Source organism: Coenobita brevimanus, chromosome 117 (genome assembly GCF_032717465.1).
Source record: "Coenobita brevimanus isolate Jiangsu-jjx chromosome 117, ASM3271746v2, whole genome shotgun sequence".
Taxonomy (NCBI): domain Eukaryota; kingdom Metazoa; phylum Arthropoda; class Malacostraca; order Decapoda; family Coenobitidae; genus Coenobita; species Coenobita brevimanus.
In genome coordinates, this window is record NC_137070.1 from 8,250,999 (window position 1) to 8,272,099 (window position 21,101).

Below are 21,101 nucleotides of genomic sequence, written 5' to 3' on the forward strand. Positions count from 1 at the left end.
ACACACACACACACACACACACACACACACACACACACACACATACTCCACACACACACACACACACACACACACACACACACACACACACACACACACACACACACACACTCCACACACACATTTACTAACATGCATACAAAAACCTCTATTCACACAGGCTTAATATGAACTCAGCCATCCCTCCACACTCAGTATCCCTGCCTGACGCAAACACAGGCTCTCCTGCGTACACACACGACTCAACACACACAGACAGACAGACACACACACACACACACACACACACACACACACACACACACACATAAATGATTACCTAACATATGGAGAAGCATCAGCAAGAGGACACTGCAAAAAACTGCATAAGAAGAGAGGTGATAAAGACGTAAGGAAATTCAGTTTCCCAAACAGAGCAATTGATCAATGGAATGCACTACCGAATGAAATAGTGTGCCAAAACAATTCACAAATTTAAGGATATGTACGATAAATATGGTTTAAGACACGAGACAGTACGAGCTTGACTCATTCCTGTAAAGATACAATTAGGTAAGAACGAAGTTATACGTGTACACAGAACAGGCGAAACTTGGAATGTGACATCCGTAGACTTTTTTTCAGGCAGCAAAATTTATTAGCGAATATATAGCCGATCGAAAGTTAGGTTAGGTCACTTTGGGCAGGGTTTGGTCTGATTAGGTAATTTTTGGTTGGGTTGGCTTCAGTTCGACTAGATATAGACGGATTAGGTTAGATTGCTTTAGAATACGTCGGTTTTGATAGGTTTTGGATGGGTTTTATTTGGTTGGGTTAGGCTGGGTTAGGTTTGGTTGGATTAGGTCATTTTAGGCTTGACTGGGTTGGGTTAGGTCGGGTATGGTATGGTTAAGTGAGACTGGGTGGGATTAGGTAGGGTTAGATGCGGTTAGGCTGCTTCAAAATAGGTTATGTTAAGTATGGGGAGGTTATGTGAGATTGTGAGGTTAAATACAATTAGACTGGGTTAGGTGAGGTTAAGCTAGATTAGGTTGTGTTGATTTAAGTTGGATTAGGTCATTCGAGGTTAGGCAGGGTATCTCCACGCTCAGTCTGCTATATATTGTGTCAGTTATGTCTCTGTCTGATCACTTTATCTATTTTTCTATCATCTGTGTCTATCTATCTGTTGCAAGGCATCTTATTCCTGTAAGAGATGGCTGCTAACAAATTGCCTCCATGTTACCCTGTCCTCTGCCCTCCCTCCAACTCACACCCTTCCTCTCTCTTAACTCTCTCCATTCCATCCCTCCATCTTATCATTGGCCTTCTCCTCCACCTCATTCACGTGTACTCTTCCTGTCAATCTCTCATTCTCTATCCTCTCCACTCCGTCTCATCCTTGGTCTCCCTTCCCATCTCACCCACATGCACTCTTCTAGTCAGTCTCTTATTGTCCATCGTCTCCACTTCATATCATCCTTGGTCTCCCCCCCCCACCTCACATGCATTCTTCTAATCAGTCTCTTATTCTCCATCCTTTCCACTCCATCCCTCTCCTCATTCTTGGTCTCCCCCTCCCCCACTTCCCCTCCACCTCATTTACAAACTCTTCTAGTCAGTCTCTCATTGTCCATCCTCTCCACATAGCCAAACCATCTCAGAGTATTTCTGAACACTTTCAACCACATCAACACCACAATGCTCCTTTACTTCCTCATTTGTCAGTCTGTCTGTTTGTCTATGTATCACAGCATAAAATAACCATCTCTCCATCTTGACTACTGAGATGTACAGGATATTAATGCTAGAATATGAAGCATTTAAGTGTGGATGTTTCTGAGGTGGAGTCAGGATTCCAGGGGCTTGAATGGTGAGGGAGTGAGTGTGTGGCACATTCAACTGGATAGGCTTTATTTTCACATTCTATATAGTTATATCTGGCTCTGCACTTTACCTCACACCATCCTAGGGTTGGAAAGTAGATCTGGATGATGATGATGATGATGATGATGCAGATAAAGATGATCATGATGATTTATGCACTTCCCTCCTCCAATGACTTTGTTATTTTGCAGAGGACTACAGCCAGCTAGCATCAGAAGTCCTCTGGATCACCAACAACACTCCTGAGTCGTTCTGGTAATGCATTGCACTCATCAACCTCCTGCCACACCAGAGGGTCCTTGTGGAGTACAGGTGGGTGTGGGTGAGTGGGCATTTTTATTTTTTATCTGTCTGTCTATAGCAGGGGTTCCCAACCTTTATTTATCCATTACCCCATTTTCCACACCTCCCTTCACTCATTACCCCTCATTGCTTATGTTTCCACAATTGCATTTTAGCTGCTTAACATTTTGATGCCTAGATTTTAGTTTGAATGTAGGACTTAAAGGTTAGGCTAAAACCAAGAGAGTTATTGCAAGGAGTAATTTATTTTTATTATTAACACTGATACCAAATAAACATGACTTTAAACATTCATCTCTGAATTTTAGTATAGGTCTGAAAGTCTATCATAACTGGTATGATTTGTAGATTTTTTTTTTTTTTTTTTTTGTTACCTCCCCCATTACCCTTCACAAAAGATCAAATTACCCCACTTGGGGTAATTTACCCCAGGTTGGGAACCCCTGGTCTATAGTCAGATGCCATAATCCCATACAGGTTGGCTGTTTGTCTTTGGGTTAGTGGTTTTACAGGGAGGGGCACTAACCCTCCACCAACCCACTTGTTGGCATGTAGGGAACATGTATGAATTGGTTATATAGTTACCACCCAGCATTATAAAAGCCAGGAAACCATTAGGCTTGTTTTTCAATATAAATCCGCCTGAAAAGGAAAGAATAAAGATAAAAAGTGACAAAATGGGAAAAATAGAAAGAGAGGAGGACAGACACAGGAAAAAAAATTAATGAAGGTGAAGGAAGAAGTAGGCAGCACTACATCAAGTGAGTGGATGATGGTCACCACCACCTACATTGTTAATTCTTGCTCTCATGTGTTTCTTCTTTGCCTCAGCCCTTGTTTTATGTGGGAAATGAAGTTGCAATGATGATAACTCCCCCCTCCTCCCAAAAATACATTGTCACGATGACCTAGAACTGTGGTGAGGGTTGGTCTAATTCAGTAAACATATGGATCCCTTTTGTCCAGTAGAATTACACTTATCACAAGCTCATGTGGCATTTTATCATTGTATAAAGAGACCAAGGATGAGATGGAGGGATGGAGTGGAGAGATATATGGCAGAGGGAGGTGTGTGTTGAAGGGAGGGCAGTGAGATGGCAATGGACAGGGTGATATGGAGACAGTTTGTTTGTGGCCACCCCTTACGTTATTAAGGCATCAGGCTATAAATAGAGGAATAGACTAAGATATTATTCATCCTCTTCCCATTCAAAGTTTTCTTTGAAGCGGCGATGCTTAGGATTAATACCAATATGTAGAATATTTTCAGTGGCTTCTTACAGGACTCACAAAATTTTTCTCACAGCCCCTCACAACTCATTTTGCCTCAGAACTGGCACTCGTGTCCTAATGTTACCTACAGTCTTATAACCCCAGGCATACTTTTTTTTTCCTTTATTGGTGTAAATTTCAGTTTTGAATTGTTTGGACTGAGCCTGAGTAGGTTTATATCCAAGGGGTGATTGGGGTTTATTGCTCATGTAATGCCACTGAGGGATGAGTGAGGCTGGTCATTCTCATCTTAAATGTCATGACCGACTTGCCTAGCCCCGGCCTCCTGTGCTGCTCGTGGGGCTACACATAGGTTTAGTTCTATAAAAAAAAAAAAAAAAAAAAAAAAAAAAAAAAAAAAATGGTTGGTGTTTTTCTGATCATGTAATGCCACAAGAAGAGTAGGCTTGTTGTTTTCCCTAAATTTTTCAGTATGGTACCCTAACCCAGGGCTCTTGCACCTCATAAGGGATAATTTGGAGCTGGTTGTGCCATTTATCAGTAACAGTTTTCCAGTCTTGAACATGACCATCATTTTTTCCACCACTCATCCCACAGCTCACCCAGCATTGCCAAGCCTTTCCACGTTGGCCACCTGTGCTCCACCATCAACGGCACATCCTGGCCTGCCTCCACTCAGCCCTGGGCCACCATGTCACCTGCATCAACCACCTGGGTGACTGGGCCACACAGTTTGGTCTCCTCCAATATGGGTAAGACTCAGGCACAACTATACTCCTTCAGTACATTTCTTGTCTTGCATCTTTCATGCAGTTTTATTTAGCTCAGGAGAGACTTTTGGACTGGGCAGGTTATTAACTTGTTCAGGACCAGAGGGCTTTTCCAGACTGTATGATTTTTTTTTTTTTTTTAATGCAAGAATGAACCAAAAGCCAGAAGCCTGCAAGAGTGTAAGAGTGTTCCCTCCAAGAGAGAGAGAGAGAGGAAGAAAGAAAGAGAAATAAAAAAAAAGTTAACAGAGAGCCAAAATCAAGATCCATTTGTTTCAAGATGCTTGGACAAACTGTGTTTGAAAGACTGGAGGTCATAGGCAGTAGGAAATACAGACAGAGGAAGATATTTCCGGAGTTGTGAGGTCATAACTAGAATAATAGAAAAAATGATGGAGAATGAATTGGTGATGTGGGTTGGATAAGGAGAGTGGCTCTGAGGTGATGTATAGACTACATGTGGACAGAGTGCTGGAAGGTAGAGTGAGAAGGAGAGCATGAACCCCTGCCACACTGATTGCTTGTAAGATAGGTTACCTCCTCTGAATCATTGTTTTATAGCCAGTGTAAACTGTACCTCATACCAGACTTGCAGCTGGGCCCGTGCACACCTTCATTGTACCTTATATGAAGATTGTAGTTTAGCAAGGGTTAATCCCTTTCAGTATGGTGATAGGATTTTTTTTATAGATGATTTACAGTTCTGTATGTCTATCTGTATGTCTATCTGCCCTAATCCCGGAAAGGATGGTCGCATATGAAATGCCTCCAAGTTGCTCTGTCACCCACCATTTGACTGCCCTCCCCCCTAGCTCACTCCCCCCTCCCTTATATACCTCTCAACTTCATCCCCTCCACCTCATCCTTGGTGTCTCCCTCCCTCCATCACACCTGCATACACTCTCTTAGTCATTCACTCTCCATTCTCTCCATATGTCCAGACCACCTCAGTGTATTTCTCAGTGTAGTATGGTGATAGGATTTTTTAGAGATGATTTACAATTTTGTATGTGCTTCCACATTTAAGGCAGCTAGTTCATAGTGCATTTTTCTTCATGTATATTATATCTTTTATTTCTTTTAACCCGTGCCGTCCCGAGGACGTACTTCCACGTCCTCACGTTTTGTCACAGCTAATCCCGAGGACGTACTTCAACGTCCTGCAATTGCAAGGTTCATAATTTCCACAATTTTCAATTTTCGCGAGTCATTTTTGGTACGTATACACGGGACACCTGCCTGAACAAGATGCCAGGCAGAGACAATGCCTTACCCAGCATGACCTCCTCCCCCCCCCTGCATGCCCTTTTCTCAGCAATTCACCTGTTATCAGTGACCTGGCCAGTATAGCCATGTCATGCCACGGTACGAAATTCAGGGCCAGAGTGATTCCCCAATCAATGACAATGTGGAGGACAAACTTTACATAGCTTTAGAGGAAGAAACAGTTAGAAATGATGATCAGGTAATGTGGCAAAAAAAGGTCAGGTATTAGCGAGTGAAACAATGCTTATAATGCCTATATTACTGCTTGAAAACCAATATACTTTTGTACTACATATAAATTCGTAACAGTAGATAAATAAATACCGTTTATGAGTGGTGTGAAATAGTTATCCTCCCATAGAACTCGTTTTCTTTGGCGCCAGCCTGATAGAAAACCCAGTAAAGTAAGGAGGCTCTCCTACCTGTAATGAGTATTTTAAACCTCAGGTGAGCGATTTCTCAATGAATTTTCGATGTTTCTCACCAAAAGCGAAAGTTTTAGCAAAAAAAAAAAAGGTCAAAAATTGCCCGGGATTGGGGGGTACCAGTGGTCAAAAAGTGGCCGGGACGGGGCGGGTTAATGCAAGGAAGTAGGAACCAAAGGCTTGAAGTGGGCAAAATTGTTCCCTCCAAGAAAAATGAAAACAAGATACCAGTAATAGACCAATTCAAGATGCCTTCATTATATATTAAATTTCATCCTAGTTTACTCCACCTACCATTAGACAAAACTGTTACTGATGTAAAGTAGTAGCATTTCTCTATAGTATTGTACATTCCTATAATTTCCCTTAAAACAAGCCAGTGCATCTGGTATGTTTCCAACTTTGTGTTTTTTTTACTGATGTGTTCATAAGTGAGATGTATAAATATCCCCACCATGTTATATTTCAGAAATGATGCACAAAACCTGAGAGTGACCTGGAGGAAGATGCCATCAGGAAGCTGTACAGTGTTATGTTTGGGCCAACCAGCAGGCCAAGGCAGACCTCCTGGTTGAGGTACGGGAGGTGATAATGCTGAACCGGGTGAGTGAGTGTGAGGTCTGTCATGTCAGTTTGTTTAGCAGCTCGTCACATTATCTGTACGGTACCAGGTATCTATATTTAACTCTCTCATGGCTGTGGATGTCTAGTATTTTATCCCTCATCCCATACCACTCTCAAAACCAATTTCTTTTGATTCCGTTTAAGTTCCTTGCTGCAGCCATTTAGTTTTTACTGGTTTTCACTTTTCCCATTGCAGTATAATATTGACTTGGTGAAATATTATTAGCCCATTTAATATGTTGAAGTGGTAGGGGCGACCATCATCCACTTACTTGATGTAGTGCTGACTACTTCTTCCATAGCCTTTATCATTCTTTTTCTGTGCCTTCCCTCCTCTCTTCCTATTTCTCCCATCTTTCCTGTCACTTCTTATTGCGTTCCTTTTCTTTACAGGTGGCTTTACATTGAGTGACAAGCCAAATGGTTTCCTGTAAGCCAAGAAACCATTTACAACGCTGGGTGGTAACCACATAACCAAACCATACGTGCTCACTACGTGTCAACAAGTGGGTTGGGTGGAGGGTTAGTGCCCCTCCCCATGAAACAAACAACTCAAAGTCAAATGGCCACCTTCTTACGGGATTATGATGTCTGGCAATAGATAGATAGATAGAATATGTTGACCTCCATCTTTTTGTACTCCTGTTTCTGTTTGATGGTTTGATTCAGTTTAGGTGTGATTTTGCAGGCTGGAGGGATTGAACATATCCTTTGTTTACTGTTTCACTCCTAAAGATTTTTTAAGGTGACTAAAACCATACCATAGTTGCATGAGTGAACTAAAAGAAAATAGCATGTTGAAGGAGTTCTATTTGTCTGTCTATCTATCTGTCTATAGCCAGATGCCATAATCCAGTAAGGGGTGGGTTTTTGTCTTTGAGCTCATTGTTTTACGGGGAGGGGCACTAACCCTCCACCAACCCACTTGTTGACACGTGGGGAAAACATATAGGTTAGTTATATGGTTACCACCCAGCATTGTAAAGGGTTTCCTGGCCTACAGGGAACCATTAGGCTTGTCACTCAGTGTAAAGCCACCTGAAAAGGAAAGAAGAGTAATAAAAAGTGACAAGAAGGATGGAAGAAGTAGGAAGAGAGAAGTACAGTCACAGAAAAAGAATGATAAGGGTGAAGAAGTAGGCAGCATTACATCAAGTGAGTGGATGGTGGTAAGAAACAGGAAGAGAGGAGGACAGACACAGAGAAAGAATGACAAAGGTAAAAGAAGAAGGCTGCACTACACCACGGGAGTGGATGATGGTGAGAAATAGGAAGAGAGGAGGGCAGACACAGACAAAGAATGATGAAGGTGAAGGAGTTAATGGTGATGAAATGAGTAATCAGATGAACTAAAGTGCTTCTGTTCCTGCAGATACAAGGGCCAGTGTGAGGACAAGTGATGATGACATGGCTGAGAAGGTGGCTCTCTCCTACATCATCGTAAAACAAAACAAAAAAGGAATACAAAAAGGTAATACAAAAATATCGAGTACAAAAAGGTAATCACAGCAGGTTAGTACACACAGCTCTCAAGGAGTGTATGTGTCTGCAGGTTAATACTGACTTAACAAAGTAACTCAGACTGTTGGTCTCCATTTAAGACTGGGGAACAGTGTGGTGTCAAAAAGTTATATCAGTTGTGCCAGTGCTTCGATTGTTTCCCATGCTATTGAAGTTAACATGTCCAGTGAAGTTATGGCTTGAAAGCATCTGGGTAATTTCTGCCCTACCCCATCACTACTCAGCTTCATTGTGGCTTCAGATATCATCAAGAGGATTAGTGGGAACTGCCAGGGACTGGGGACCCGAGGCCTAGTACATCGTGAAATTTAGATGAATTCAGTAGGTGAGATAGTAAGGAATATGTACATAGTCAGGGAATGGTGGTGGTGGAGTCTGCTGTACTCAGATATACATTAGCCTTTAACCATGACTGTACACTTCACAAGAAAATTTAGAGTGAAGTTATGCTGGGTTAATTGACTTTGTTGCTTTTGTAGTGAATATTTTTGTTTTACTACAGTATACAACGGAAGAAAAAAAAAAATCTTCATTAGTGTCTGACGTATGACTCAAGCCTTATTTTATTGTTACCACCAGACAATTGTGTTTAGCTTGAGGGAAACCTGATGGAGTGGAAGAATTTAAACCTGATGGAGTGGAAGAGTTTAAACCTGATGGAGTGGAAGAGTTTAAACCTGATGGAGTGGAAGAGTTTAATGGTTGCTGCTTAACACACATCATCTGCCTCAGTGTTGATTGTGTAGTCATTTACTATAGTCGTCAATTTGTTCAGGTCATAAGTTTGATATTACCATTGGACTTGCAGAGACACAGAGACATGGGAGTGAAGCTGCAGTACGTCCACTGTCGCCTGGTGAGCCTGGAGAGGGAGTGTGGCCTGGTGCTTAACCCTCATTTCACCCCGACCCCCACCCTCCTCACAGACACCCCAGTGGCATTGCCTGTACAAGACTTGGCAGGTTAGCATTAGAAATAGATAACCTAGACTTACCTAACATATCCTATCCAGTCCAAACATTAGCTAACCTAATCTCACCTTTATAACCCTATCCCATTCTATGTTAACCTGTTGAATCTAATCTGGTCCATCCTACCCTAATTTAACTCAGAGCTTCCTAATCTATTGTAACCCAGATCATGTATGTTTTAATATTATGTACTCTCATAACCTCATCTGACATATATGAATCTAACCTAAGCAATATCCTAACATTAATTCTTACAGAAAATGGGGTGGGAAGGATCCAGATGCAAGAAAATAGAGTAATGAAAGTAGAACTGTCAACAAAAACAAAGTAAATATGTTTTCTTACCCTAAAAGCCTTCCTGAGTTGCCTAACAGTACTTTAAATATTGCATGAACAGTTCCTCTGCTAGGGATAAAACCAAATTGTCTCTTATTAATGTTAAGTCTCCTTGCTCATGCAGGCCAAAATTTTCTCCTACAGCCACCTCGAATAAGAGCATCACCCTTCCCCTCGTAAACATGCACAGTATCACTGCTACATCACCAGATGCTTTCAGCATTTCATCTGCTACACCATACACACCCAGAGTTTTCCCTGTTACCATTTTACCAGTTGCATTAGTGCAGTGTTAAGATGTGTCATTGGTGAAATAGCATCAGATTCAGTTAGTCATTATGCCATGCTTCCTCATAAATGCATGCCCATTCCGAGGCTGGTCATGGTAGTGCTGATAATATGTTCTGTGGATTGGAAGCTATAGCAGGTATCCTATCTATCTACCTGTCTGTCTACTTTCTGATGCCTAAATCCCATAAGGGATGGCTATAAACAAGGTACCCAAACTAGCTCATTACTTTTTGCAATTGCTGGAAACTGTAGGGAAGGACTAGCTGATGATGAATTTAATAGGTCATTTTTAAGTGCCCACTGCCATATCCCATTCTTGCAGGTTTGACAAGGTGTTGGTGGAGATGTACCAAGAACTGGAGCTGTGTGTCCTTGTCAGCTACCTAGCTTCATTCTGTGGTATGTCAGTTATGTGTTCATTTTGTGCATGCTGTTCATCTACAACAGTGTTTTCCCCATACTCTGCTTTCTCTTTCCTTGCTTTCTGAACAATCCCTCACCTCATCTTGCCTTAGGTCAGAAAGAGAGGTCAGGATTATGAATGATGATGATGAGGAGGATGATAATGATAAGGAGTTGATGAGGAGTATATGATGATGATGATGATGAACCCTTCATTACAAGTACAGTCTGTAAGCACATACATTGAGTTTTCCCCTCTCAAAACATCAGCAGCTGCAAGACCCCAAAGCAATTATTTTTCTCATAACTGTAGCAACACAAAAGGTCTCCTCAAGCTGAACATTTTCTGATAATGGAGGGAATACCATAGAAAGGACCATCATTTAGACCATCATATCAAAAGAATATAAACTGCTGAAGTTACAGGTCTCTTTTTAAACTCTGTAAAATGCAAGAGTTAATCATTACACCTGGTCCTTCATGTATGCAAGAGGTGAACTCTGGAACTGTCTTCCTCCATCTGTATTTCCTACAGCCTATGGCCTCCAATCTCTCAAACACTTTGTGCCAAGTTGTCTTGCAATGAATGGATCTCGAATTTTGGCTGTCTATCTTAGGCTGTCTATCATATTTTTTCGTGGAGGAAACAATCTTCCAGGCTTTTGGTTCCTTCTTCCTTACATAAAAAAAAAAGTGGCATCAGTAAGAATGTAATATAGGGAGTTTTCATGTATCAGAAGGTTTTAAAAGTGTTCCCAAAGCAGAATAAAATTGTATGGCAGAGCTGGTATGTAGTGTGGAAGGATCATCATATAGAGTTGTAGAGTTGTTATGGACTGGTAAAGTTATAAGGGCAGGCCAGAGATAAGACAGGGTGAAACAGAAGACAGATGAGGTAGACAGTGGTATGGTGTAGGTTTGGTTAGTCGATGGTTGCAGACAAATCCACTTGACCAGTTCAGTGGCAGTTGGCAGGCCTTGAGTCCACCACTCCAAATGTATTTCCTACTGTCATCCTTTGTCAGTATTTCCTACTGTCTTCCTCTGCCTGTATGTCCTACTGTTTTCCTCTGCCTGTATGTCCTACTGTCTTCCTCTGTCTGTATTTCCTACTGTCCTCCACTGTCTTCATTTCCTACTGTCTTCCTCTATATATCCTACTATATTCCTCTTTCTGTATTTCCTACTGTCTTCCTCTATATATCCTACTATATTCCTCTTTCTGTATTTCCTACTGTCTTCCTCTATATATCCTACTATATTCCTCTTTCTGTATTTCCTACTGTCTTCCTGTGTCTGTATTTCCTGTTGTCTTCCTGTGTTTTTCCTACTGTCTTCCTCTGTATATATTTCCTACTGTCTTCCTCTGTCTGTACTTCCTACTGTCTACCTCTGTCTATATTTTCTACTGTCTTCTCCTGTCTTTATTTCTAACTGTCATCCTCTGTCTTTATTTCCTATTGTCTTCCCCTGTATTTATTTCTAACTGTCTTCCTCAGTCTGTATCTCCTACTGTCTTCCTGTCTGTATTTTCTACTGTCTGTCCTTCAAATGTAGGGCCAGCAATAACCAAGCCACTAAGTTTACAAGGGCTGGCTGTTGATGATATTGTGTTTCCCATCCACAGTGGCACCAGCAACAGGGCCTTGAAGCAGCTGCCAGTCCAGTCCATGCCCCAGAATGTTGGCTAGGCCAGGCTGGTGCTGTTTGTGGCAGTGGGACATACAAACTGGCTGCTGGTGTGACCATCTTGGAAGTCATGCCACTCAGGGAGATATGATGAACACTGCCACTTCTCCCCTGTGCTCATTTTTTAAGGTTAGTCTTCAGTTAGCCCTTGCCAGCAGTGTCCAACATCAACCTATCTACCTATCTATCTATAGCCCGTAATCCAACAAAGGGTGGCTGCAGACAAAATGCCTCCAAGTCGCTCTGTAACCCACCATTTGATTGCCCTCCCCCCAACTCACTCCCCACACCCAGCATCAGGAAGGATGTAATAAGCTGGTTTTGGCACTCAGTTTATCTCCAGACTTCACTAAATATTTCCTGCACCATGGCCAGTTTTAGTATGGTGGTTAAGAGGCGGCATGGTTTAATTGGATTGATTTAAATGCTGGGAGTGAGCAGCCTAGCCTCGGGTACCTACACTCCTGTTGGGGCAAAGGAGGATTGGAGTGTACCAAGAAATAATTTCGTCATTACTGATTAATTAACTGATTACTGAGAATACTGTAGTGGTAATAGTAGTAGCAGTAGTAATAGTAGTAGTAATAATTGTGGTGGTTGTAGTAGTAGTAATAGTAGTAGTAGCTGTTGTGATGGTTGTAGCCGTAGTCGTATAGATAGACATTGATGTTTAATTTACACAGGCATGTTGGAGTCTTTATAAATGATACAAACAGATAGGTGTTGATATTTTATGAGGTGTGACAAAAAAGAAATGGGACTTTGGCTGCTAATGACACAATTCATCATCCACACAGTAATGAAGTACATCATAGTGTTGCCCAACATCTCAGCACTGTATGAGAAAAGCAGCACTTCAATTAACCTATTATCTTTCTTTTCACAGGTGGTTTTGTAGCTCCTGTCAAGTGTCCTCTGTCACAGAATGAGCCTTGAGCAAAGGATTAACATCAAGTTCTTGACAAACATGGGAAAAACTCCAGCAGAAACCCTTGCCATGCTGAAGGATGTGTACGGACAGAAAACAATGTCCCGTACACGTGTCTGTGAGTGGCACAAGAGGTTCAGGATGGAATGGGGTGATGACGTCCCTCAACAACATGAAATGATGCCAACATCCAGAAGGTCAAGGAATTGGTGTGGAGTGATCACAGACTGATGATCAAAATGATGGATGAGCAACTGGGATTGAATAGGGAGTCAGTGAGGTCCATCTTATTGAAAGTTGTGGGTATGCGGAAGATTTGTGCAAAGTTGGTGCCCAAACTGCTCTCCGAGGACCAACAGACCCGCCGTGTGGATGTGTCACGGGACATTTTGGAGCATCACCCCGCCCCATCCTCTCATATATCTGTTCACTTCATTCCTCATTCTTATCCTTTGCCACTCCCTTCACCTTACTCATATATACTCTTCTAGTCAATCTTTCATTCCCCATCCTCTCCACATGGCTGTTTTTGGATGATTTTAATGTTTAGCATGAAAGACATTTTCAGTTTGGAGGATTTAGGTGGGAAGTAAGGTCTGGATGATGATGATGATGATGGTGATGATGATGATTATGATTTAAGCATAGCCTTCATTAACTCCATTACTCTCTGGGGACTCTCTTAATATGATTAGGCCTACCATTGTCTGGCAGAAATTTGAATAAGTTAAACAGTACATTACAAAATTCATGGGGTTAATCAGTTAATTCCAGTGATGTATTTGCATTTTGTTTTTTTGCATTTTAAGACAGTTTTATTTAACAAAGGAGAAACTTTTCAAACTGGAGTTAGATATAGCCTTTGTGAATCCTGTATTTACCAGACATCATCCCAGAGTTGAATAAAATAGTCTGGAAGTACCAAGAATGAATACAGTAAATTTGTAAATATGATCACTGCATCAGAGGGTTTTTATAGTACTGTAGTGGTAGTAGTAATAGTAGTAGTAGTGGCTTCTGTAGCCCCAGGATAATCTGGAAAGTGAACTCAGAGGTCAGCAGGCAGACGTTACTCTTCTTCTGCAGTCAACTAACCTCACGTAGAGGAACAAGGAAGGATGTAAGGGACATTGGTATAATCAAGCAGTGGAGCTGCCTGGTTTTATCAGTGCCATCACATGAAGGCACTACCAGCACCATCAAAGGGATGATGGAGAATGATGCCTTTATGTGGTGGGTGACACTGATAGGATTGGGTATTGGAACTACCTGGTTATACAGATGTCCCTCACCTCCCTTTCTTTCCCCTGAAGAAAGGATGGTGGGCTGCAGGATAGGGGCAACTCCAGCCTGCTGTTCACTGGGTTCACATTCAGATGAACCTAGGGCTGCAAAGCTACTACTGTACTACCATTAAAGGAGTTCATGTGCTGGAATATGTATTTACCTGCAATAAAAAATGAATAGCACTATGCCACACTTATTTTTTCTCTCAATTTCAGGTGAGACGAGGGAAAATTAGAGCCAACAAGAAGAAAAATTTATCAAAACTGAAGAAAGCAGCTAAAAGACTGCAGGATGATAGAATAGCAGCATTTAAAATTATATTTAATGGTAGGTAAATTTACATGGTGTGTTATTACATTCAGTGTTTTGATAGATTGCATTAATAATAATAATAATGATAATAATAATAATAATAATAATAATTAGTGGTAGGTGGTGGCGACCATCATCCACTCACTTGGTGTAGTGCTGCCTACTTCTTCCTTAGCCTTTATCATTCTTTTTCTGTGCCTGCCCTCTTCTCTTCCTATTTCTCCCATCTTTCCTGTCACTTCTTATTGCTTTTCTTTCCTTTACAGGTGGCTTTACATTGAGTGACAAGCCAAATGGTTTCCTGTAAGCCAAGAACCATTTACTACGCTGGGTGGTAACCATATAACCAAACCATATGTGCTCCCAATGTGTCAGCAAGTGGGTTGGTGAAGCGTTAGTGCCCCTCCCTGTAAAACAAATAACTCAAAGTCAAATGGCCACCCCTTACGGGATTATGGCGTCTGGCAATAGATAGATGAATAGATAGATAATAATCATCATCATCATCATCCGGACCAGCAAGTTCAATCCTCTCACGCCTGACAATCTCCATCTGCTCTCCCTGACACGCCGTACACATAAAATCAGCATTATCTCGCAGTCTACCTCTGATACCACTACATTTCTTGTGCACCCTTTTATCACAAACACTGCACAAGATGGAATTACTTCCCACACCCTTGTGGCAAACTGCACATGGCCACTCTCCCTCGTCTTTGACAGTACCGCCACCAACCCTCGATATCATCACTTTTGTTTTATCTGCATTTACCCTTAAACCCTTTTGCCCCATACCATCTCTCCACTTCCTAAACCATTCCTCCGCCTCCCTTTTGTTCTCTGCAATCACCAAATCATCAGCATACAACATCTCCCATGGGAGTCTGTTTCTAAAGTCACATGAGAGGGCTTCAGGTACCATGATAAACAACATGGGACTCAACACTGACCCCTGATGCACACCAACATTCACGGAAAACTCATCACTGAAATCTCCATTCACTCTCACCTGGGTGTGAGCACCCACATACATAGTCATAACCACCCTAACCAGCCACTCCTCCAAGCCAAACTTTCTCATTGCCCACTTCACCACCTCTCTACAGACTCTGTCAAAGGCCTTTTCCAAATCAACAAAAACAAAATACAGACCCCTTCTCCTACCAATATATTTTTCCTGAAGCTGTCAAACAATGAATATGGCATCAGTGGTCTCCCTACCTGGCATAAACCCAAACTGCATCTCATCAATATTCACTCTTTCTCCAATCATACCTTCTAAAACTCTCTCCATTAGCTTCATTATCTGATCAAAAGCATTATACACTCAACCCCCTGCTATCACGCATTCAGCTATCACACTTATCTGCTATCACGCACACATCAAATGCACAACCATACATGCTATCACGCACCCCAAGACCGCTATCACGCGTCGAGTTTGAAGACAGGCTAAGTGAAACTTATTCACACGGCACTTCATACGAGGTTTGCAGAGGATACGATGGTTAATCGGAACGGTAACGTGGTAAAATTCCCGATTATAGCACGAGCATTTGGAATGCATCTGAACGGATTCCTGCCGAGGACACGACGGGCAAAACAATAACCAAAACCCATTCGGCTCGAAAGAATATATCGCACTACAGCATTGAAATTTAGCCTAATGCTGAATACTTATTAATATTGTATTTTAGAATAAATATCAGTCATTTTGAAACCCTTATAAAGAGTTAATATTTCTTATGCCGAGAAAACTGTGATGTCGATAAAGTAATCATGTGTTTACAACTGAGACGGGGCTCTGACGACAGTATGAGGAACGTGTGTGATAGCGTCCAAGTTTTGTTCCACTTAAATGTTCCTCAGCCATTCCTGATATAAGGTACCATGTGATACCCCCTTTAGCTGTGGACACTAAAGAAATGGAGACAGCCAAAGAGATCTGGCGGCAACTAAGCCACTCCCAAGCCTCAGAACCCATCAAACCACCCAAGCCGAAATCCTTATAAAAGTTTGATGGCCTTTTATGTTGTTTATTTATTCATTATACTGTTATTATTAATGTAATAATGCTTTATTTCATGTTAGAGGAGAGATTGGCAGGAAATCGTAGGCATAAAGTGGTTAAAAGTTAGAAAAATGGGCCACCAAAAACCAATTAGAAATTTTCCCATTGATTGTTCAGTTCAGCTATCACGCATTCAGCTATCACGCGCGTTTCCTGTGACCAATTAGGCGCGATAGCAGGGGGTTGAGTGTACCTCTTTAATTTCCTCTTTCCAGGGCATCACCCTTCCCTTTATACACATTTACAATTATACTCCAGCCAATCATATGGGACAACACACTCACAAATAATCATATTTATCAGGTCAGTGACTAACCTCACCCCTATATCTCCTAAGGGCTTCAACATTTCAGCAGTCAACCCAGACACACTTGCTGCCTTGCCCACCATCATCCTGCTATTTCCTCACTCACAGTAACAGCATTATTCATAGGCCAAGGGTCAAACACTGGATCTGCTGGCTCAAACCTTCCCTGTCCCAGTCAAACTCCCCATTCAAGAACCGGCTATAATGCTCTCTCCACGCATCTTTAATATCCTCACTGTTCACCACTACCCTTCCTTCATCATTCTTCACACACTGCTCACCTATAATATCCCGATTATCACTCTCCATCTGATTTGCCACCTTAAATGTCATATTTTTCCTTTCCCCATGATTTAGGTTATCAAGTAAAGTCTCTGTGACTGACTTCGCCCTGTATACCTCTCTTCTAGCCCTACGCTTGGCAGTCAAGTATTCCTCCTTGCTACCACCCTTCTTCCATTCCAGGAAAAACCTTCTTTTCTCCTTAACTGCAGCTTCTACACCCTCATCCCACCACCAGGTTACTTTATATTTTGATGGTCCTCTTGTCCAACTGCATGTTACCTTAGTAACTGTCAAGAGATTGTTCTTGAGGGCTCTGTACTGTTCATTAACGCCTCTGTCTACAGCTCCCTGTTCAGCCACCACTCTCCTCATCTCGCTGTAGAAGGCATCCCTTACTACTTGGTTTTTCAGCTTCCATATTTTCCTCCTAGGTACATAAGTCCTCTTTTTCATCACTCGTTCTTTAAGCACCATATCAATAGTTTCTGCTGCTGGACACACTCCTCACTTCCTATAACTTTAACATCCCTCACTAACCTCCTATCAGCCCACCTAACCAGAAAATAATCTATCTGACTGCTATTTCCCCCAGACTCATACGTAATTAACCTACTGTCTCTTTTCCTAAAATATGTGTTGCACACAATCATGTCCGTTGCCTCCCCAAACTTGAGTATCCTTTCCCCTTCTGCATTCCTTAGACCATATGCACATCCCCCATGTACTCCTGCATAACCTTGTGCTGCTGCACCTACATGACCATTTAAATCCCCTCCCAAAACCACTATCTCATGATTCCGCATAACACTCACTACACGTATTAAATCATCCCAAAATCTATCTTTCTCTGCTTCATCCAATCCTGCCTGTGGAGCAGATGCCGATATAATTGCAGCTATCTTTCTACTGGATAGAATTTTCACTACCAATATCCTATTGCTTACTCTCATAACATTCATAATATATTCCACCTATTTCTCCGCAATCAGTGACATCCGCAGCAGGGCCCGACAGCAATGAATGAGTAAATGGGGAGTGTGTCGTCCTGTCTCGGCTACCTCCCTTTCCTTGGGGGAAGCAGCCTAGGTATATAGATAGATAGATTTCTCCGCAACCATCACACCAACACACCCATATCCGTCTGTCCCCCCCTGCCAAAACAACGTATAGTAACAGTCCTTCCCAACAATCTTTCTGGCTGATCCACCCTGTACCAGACTTCCTGCAAACACGCCACATCCACTCACGTCCTACTGAATGCCTCAATGACTTCCCCTGCTCTTCCCCTCAAACTTCCCACATTCCATGAACCCACCCTTATCCCCCTGGTTGATTTACTGTCCTCAGGCTTGCTTTGAAACTTATTCTTGTGTTTTGTCATAGTCAGTATTAAGAAAGGGGGATAGACATACCCCATAACTAAATTACCTGGATATCATCTGGTTAGCTTGGGTTAGGTAAGATTATATTACCAGCATGTTAAGTTAGATTACCTTAGATTTACCTGTAGTAATGTTCAGTTAGTGAAGGTTAGTTCAAGTTAGGTTAGGTTAGTAAGAGTGAAATGACTTAGGATGGATTAACCTTCAGGGTGAATTGATGAGAAAACCCTCTAATCTGACGCCTCTCCCCAGGTACTGCACCCATGTTGTGACAGATGAAATTAATGAAGTGGCAGCAGAATTGCTCAAAGCTGTGGTTCTGTTCCAGAGGCGACTGTATGCACGGGACCCTGCCAAGGGTGCCATCAAGTCAGTTGATAATTTTTGTTGTTGCTGTTGTAGCACAGGTAGTAGTAGTAGTAGTAGTAACTGTGACCCCAGGCCTATGTAAACAAGAAGCCAGTGGACTATAGGCTGAAGCTGACATTTTTCTGCAGTCCACCATTTATCAATTGGGGGATGGGAAGGAAATTGATGGTTGTTTGTAAAACCAGGCAGTGGAACCACCGAGTTATATAGGCACTGGACTACTGGCACATGAAGGCGTTCTTTGCCAGCACCTGCTTCAAGTGAAACTGCCCTAAGTGAGACATATTTCTGGTTTGTGACTGAGTGGTTAAAGCTTAAAAACATTCATTTCTAACTTGCGAGCAACTTTATAATGAATCATAAGTAACTTTAAGTGAATATCGTCATCATCATCATCATCATCATTATCTAATCCTGTGTTGCCCCATGAGGAGTGTAGGAACCCAGGGCTAGGCAAGTTGGTCCAGACATTTAAGATGAGAGTGACCAGCCTCACTCATCCCTGAGTGGCATTACATGAGCAATAAACCCCAACCACCCCTTGGATATAAACCTACATTGGCTTAATCTGGCAGGAGTGCCTTAGTTACCCACTAAACCACCAGGTGCCATAGTTTGGTTATGTGGTTATCACCCAGCGTAGTAAATGGTTTCCTGATGTACAGGAGACCATTTGCCATGTCAGTCAGTGGAGAGTCACCTGTAGACAGAAGGAAGAAGAAAGAAAGAAGAGGAAGGAAGGAAAGAAGAAAGGAAGAGAGGAGAGGACAGTCACCTGAGAGCAGCACTACGTCGAGTGAGTGGATGGTGAGCGCCCCCACCTACCACTAATAGATGTTAATTCATCAGCAGCAGAATAATGAAACAGCTTTTAAAGTGAAACAGCTCTAACCTATGATACAGTTTTATTCAGCATAAGAGAGACTTTGAAGTAGAGAGGTTAGAAATACCCTCCATCAACCCCATCACCATAGAAAGTCTTCCAAAGGAAATTGAAATAATCTGGTAGTCAATTGGTGGGTGACAGAGTGACTTGGAGGCGTTTTGTCTGCGGCCACCCTTTGCGGGATTAGGGCGTCGGGCTATAGATAGATAGATATAGTTATGAAAATACAGTTGATTAATACATCGTTGGATTCATGCTATTAATTTAGGCCAAATTGTAACTCCCTTATTTTTGACAGGCAGAGGTTTGTGTGTGGGCTGAAGCAGACAGCCAAGTTAATGGGCAAGATGTCATGCATCATCTATCTATCTATCTATCTATTGCCAGACGCCTCAATCCCGTTTGGGGTGGCCACAAACAAATCGCCTCCAAGTCGCCCTGTCCCCCGCCATTTCACTCCCCTGCTCCCAACTCACACCCCCCTTTCTCATCATTATGGCACCAAATATACAGAAGTGCTATGAATCAGGTAACAACATATTTGCATGTTTGTTTTAATCCGGCTCAGATCCTAACCTCTTTCAGCTCAGTTGATGGCCAAATGTAGTTGGATGAGAGTCAGTTTGACAAGCAACCAAGGAGATTCCTACCTCATAGTGAAGGCTTACAGAATTTCATATGCCCTTGACGTGGTATTCAAGGTGTGGAAGTGGCCCAGCTTTGTCAGCTGAAAATTAACCAACAATAGTGTGTCAGCTGTTATTATATTACTGTATCCCTTTTCTATGTGCTTAATTGAGTGCAGTAAGCGGTGATTGATTATTTGTTATTTCATGTCATTGTTTGGTCCAATAAATTTTGGGTTAAGAGTGAATGCGTGAGAATGTTGTACAGTATGGTACAGTACAGTACAGGTACTGTAAGTAGTGTTATAAACAGTAATGTAGTAGTAACCACAACCCTAGGCTTATCTGAATGTGCACCCAGTGGATTACAGGCCAGAGATGCCATCTTCTTGTAGCTCACCATTCTCCTTTTAGAGGAGAGGGAGGGAGTTGAGGGAAGTATGTATAACTGGGCAGGGCAGCAGCTCGGTTATATCAGTGCATCCACATGTAGGTGTCCTTTCCTAGCTCCATCGTTTTGTTTAATTTTTGAAGGCTCTATGCGTCGGTCTTGGTCACCTAATGGCGGCTCTCCATGCTGCTCCATCTGTGGCAGCTTCCCTATTCAGTCCCTCATCCCTGAGGTCACACTGAATGACATTGTCCCAGGTGTTTTTCGGTCTACCTCTCGCAACCCTACCCCTAACATTAACACTTCTCACTTTCAGCACCCATTTATCATCATTCATCCCCTCCACATGCCCAAACTATCTCAGTCTGCCTCTCCTCATCACAGCACCAATACAGTCCAGTCCCAACCTACTCCTCAACTCTTCCATCATAAACCTAGCTCTCCCAGGGCTCACACTCGGGGATGCACTGCACATCCACCTAATCATTGTCATTTCTGTACATTTGAGCTTGCGAATATCCTCTTCCTATACTGCCAGGTCTCACTACCATACAGCATTA